Raw genomic sequence first — 4562 nt, 5'->3', positions numbered from 1 at the left:
AAGGAATGATACATCAGAGTATAGAAGTAAGAATTTCTATATTTTTGAGATTTCATGAACATATATATATATAAAAAAAAAAATTTGTGGTTCGTGTTGATCTCACTATGCTTATATGAGAATAAATTCGAAGCCAAAATGATTAAGAGTTTATAAGTGATCATTGTGACGATAGAAAAGATTGGTTAATAGTTAATAGAAGTATGTACAAGTCATGGATGATTTATGGATTTTTGTGAGATATCTATGATTAAAAAAAAAAAGGGTGGAATTGCTATGACTTAGTGAATTCTATTTGGATGGAACTACCAAATCGTTATGGATAAATGGTTAAGTTGGGATAGTCTATATGGCACATTGCATGGTTTGCATAACTTTGTGATGGTGTATAAATATTTTTATGTATTGAGATTTGGAACTTTGGTATTATTATTATTATTATTTTTTTCTCTTGAGTTGAACTTGCAAGTATGCATGATGTATATATGCATGACAGTGTTTGAGATTAAGTATCATGCAGCAATTAAGTTATTAACACTGTTATAATAATAAGCTATATGATCTCAGGAGAATACTGTTATGAGAATAAGCTATATGATCTCAGTATATGTTCATATAATCTCATCATGCTTTATGAGAATTGACTTGATGCAAATCTTCGAATATGATATTTAATGATATACCTTGATATGTATCTTATATGATGAAATGTTTGGTATGGGAGTTATATAGGTCATTGGATTGAGTGTTAGATAGAATAAGAGATGTTTATGGAGTTTTCTTGTAAGAGAATTAAAGAGGATAGTACAGATCTAAACGGTTCATATGCAAGAGAAGTTTATGTTATAATTATGAGATTAAAGTGCTAGCAGATTAAGGAAGAATAAATGAAGTCGGAAAAATATTATGAGATTTGTAATTATTTAATTCAAGAGAATTTCGAGGACGAAATTCTTTAAGGGGGGTAGAACTGTAACGCCCCATTTTTCTGTGTCTAAAATAGTAAGTTACCGGTCTGTGAATAGTATCATCGGTCCGGGAATAAATATTATTTTGGTCCGGAAAAATTACTATGTATGTTTAATATTTTCTATAATATTTTTGAAGTATGTATACATTATTTTTATGGGTAGAAAGTAAGTAATAAATATTTTTAGAGAATTTAGAAAATTTGTGAATAGTTAATTAAGGTGTGATATTAAGTAAGGAAAATTAGAGGCAATATTTGTATGGAGTAAATTTGAAATGGTGTTATATTAATTAAGGAAATTAGATGAATTATTTTTATGGAGTAAAGTTGAGGATTTTATTGTGTTAAATAATATTTTGAAGGAATTTAATTGGGAGAATATTTGTAGCCATTAGATTAGATTGACTCAATCCTAGCCATCCAATGTTGAGAAAAGACTAAAATACCCTTGTGCTCAATAATTTGAGCAACCACTTTCTCTCCTTCTTCTTCTCTTTGGCGTTGGCTATCTCCTTCTTCTTCTTCTTCTCTTTGTTTTTCTTCAACTTCATCCTTAGCTAAATCCATCAAATTCAACCCATTTAACTTGATTTAAGGAATCAATCCTAGAGTTTAAAGCTAGAGAAGTGATTTGTGGTGATTATTTTCAAGAAACTTGGAAAGCCAAAGGCTTAGGAAACCTCTACCAAGGAGTAAAGGCAAAGTTGGAGCTTAGAATGCTTTAATCTAAGCTTGCTAAGGCTTGTTTTAAAGTAAGTGTTCATAAATCCTCCTACCTTGTTTAAATTTTTGATTTTGTGAAGTTTCTACTATTTTGTGAAAATTGGGAATTTTATATGAAATGATTTGATTATTGAATTTTGGTGGTATAAATGTGTTCTTGGGAGATTCTTAAGCATGTTTATATGTAGAATTGATGAGGAAAACATTTTCTTCTTCATCTTCCAAAAGTGGCAGAACCTATTGATGAAAAAGGCCTTAAGATTTCTTGTTCTCTTTGTTGGTTTATGCTCTTAAGATGATGTCTGATGAGTATGAAATATGTGGTAGAAATCCCTACCTTGTATATGATTTAAGTAAGCTGAAATTGGGAAAAATGTTATTGAGTGAGATTAAGGACTATTTTTCGATCCTTTCGAGTTTTCCTTTGTGTCTGAGTCCTTCATGAAAGTTATAGGTCTACTTCTTAGCTTTCCAACCCATCCTCTTGTGTCCAATTTGGATATATATAGTTCAACTTATGGCTGAAAAACCCAAACTGACTCTGTTATGACGGGCTACATGCATCACTGAATTGAGTGCCCATTTTGACCACTATAATGATAAGATTATATTCTGAGTTCTTCATGAGAGTTGTTTCCCTGTGTCTTGAGACTTCTCTGGTTTTGGATCGGTTTGATTTGAGTGTTTGGATAAGTAGGAATTGGATAAACATTGGAATTAGTGCTGCTGAATCAGGTCTGGACTATTGGTCTGTGTTCCTAGCCTTTTTTCACCATATTACAGATTGATCTGGGCTGTTGTCCCTTGATAACATTTGTAGAATTTTGTCTTAGCTTTCTAATGAATCAAACTTCACTTAATTTGGAAATCTATAACTCAAGTTATGTCCTAAAAACCCAGAAAAGGTCAAGGTGATATTAATGCTGGAAATTTTCTATGTCCTAAATCAAAGGGTTATTTGGATAAAAGTATGTATAAATCATGTGTGATGAAGTGCTCTTGATTATTTGTATGTTTTAGAATTTATTTGACAAAAATAAAACATAAGTGTGAGAAGGGTTGTTGTGGATATGATTAAATGGATATAAATTGGAAAGGTGTGGAATTGATTTAGATAATGCATGATGAGGGTTGAAATGGATACTTTTGTGCATAAGAGTTATGTAAGCATGCGTGATTGGAGAAGGAAATTCCTCCCCTTGGTACCACCTTAGTGTAGTAAAGCTTACATAATTATTATATATATGACATAAGTATGATTATTTGATAACTTTTATATGTTTAGAGTTTTAACAAAGAAATGGGTATTTAAGGTGTAAGTGCTTTGTATATATATACTATCTTAAAAAGAATGTGGTAATTTGTGTAAGTTGTAAGTTGAGAAATTTTGAAGTGATGGGTATTAAGTAATGAAGTGTTTTTGATTAAGAATTATTGCTTTTGTGCAAGAATGATTTTGATTTGGGCTCTACTATGCATGATTGAAACGTGGTATGATGAGATTGATTTTGTTATTGTGAAGCTATGATCATATGCTAGGGTTATCAGCCCTTATAAATAGGCGGACGCGCTTATTTGTGTGATGGGGGTGGTGCTTTCATAGGCCACGGTGGTGCTTTCATAGGCCACGATTGTGTGATGGGGGTGGTGCTTTCATAGGCCATGGTGGTGCTTTCCTAGGCCACGATTGTGTGATGGGGGTGGTGCTTTCATAGGCCACGAGTATGTGATGGGGGTGGCGCTAACATAGGCCACGATCAAATCTGCTTATGTTCATTCTGCATGAGTATGAGCCTTAACGAAAAATAACATTTTATTGTTGCTATAAAAGAATGAAGACATAGTTGTATTTATAATCGTCTTATTGTTTTCAAAGTAGTTGAATTAAACGAATGAGATCATATTATTTTAGTAAACTTTACTTTGGAAATTAATGATTATGTTATCAAATGAATTTTCAAAGCATGATATTCCGGTACAAGGTTTTAAAAATAAATAGTATATGTATTGGTATAATAAATGTGCAAGTAATGAATTTATGAGTTGAAAGAATTAAATTCTTCATGTTGTTAATTCATAGTTTATTTGATATTTCTTTTGCTATAAATGTAAATGCACGTTAATATTTGAGATTTTATGATTATAAATGATTTTACGAAATTTGTGTTTTAAGTAAGTTGCCATCGCAATTTTGGTAAGTATGTGAATTATGAGCACCACTGAGTTTTATACTCAGCGCGTCGATTTTTATCACGCGTAGGTTGAAGATGTGGTTGCTACTTGAAGAGTAGAAGCATCTTATCAAAGCAGAAGTCACTAATTTGGTAGTAGTCGATTGAGATTTATGTACTTAAGAATTATGGCATGTATAATTATTACATTTTTTGGAGATTATGTTATTTGAATTATATGTAATAATAAATTATTTTGGTTTATATATTTGGAGATAAGCATAGGATTTATTAAATGAGTGAATATGAAATATTTTAAGTCAGTTGATATGATTACTTCATTAAGACTTGATATCTATAATGAATGCAAGTAATTGATGAATCGAAAATACTATTGAGGATTTATTTAGTTATGAAAACATAAAAGTGTTGTTGTGTTATAATAATTATTTGGAGATGTTGGACATTTGGAGTTTCATTGGGAGTATTTTGTATTCACATGTTTGGCGAGCTCAGTTTTTAAAGGGATATTCTTACAGTATTTTTGTAGGATTGTTCCCAATGTATATATATTAAAAAAAAAGATAAGAAAATGAAATGACATTTCTATTATATAAAAAAAAAAATATTATACTCGTGAAACTTGTGAATACCCAATTACTTCTAATGTAAAATTTTAGTTTTATGATTTATATGTT

The 4562-nt window shown here is 30.6% G+C and overlaps 1 long non-coding RNA gene across 1 annotated transcript; it reads left to right on the top strand.

Annotated features, from left to right (window-relative positions):
* The first annotated feature begins 1240 nt into the window (after positions 1-1240).
* Positions 1241-4128, top strand: LOC149498233 (uncharacterized). Its single transcript, XR_016319748.1, has 2 exons — positions 1241-1722; positions 3954-4128. It is a non-coding gene; the product is annotated as an uncharacterized LOC149498233 (long non-coding RNA).
* Positions 4129-4562: the final 434 nt, after the last annotated feature.

The sequence above is a fragment of the Jatropha curcas genome, chromosome 2 (assembly GCF_041381405.1).
Source record: "Jatropha curcas cultivar XTBG-Jc1 chromosome 2, XTBG_Jcur_1.0, whole genome shotgun sequence".
Taxonomy (NCBI): Eukaryota; Viridiplantae; Streptophyta; class Magnoliopsida; order Malpighiales; family Euphorbiaceae; genus Jatropha; species Jatropha curcas.
Note: the sequence above shows the minus strand (reverse complement) of the source record. Positions and strands in the feature narration are given on the sequence as shown.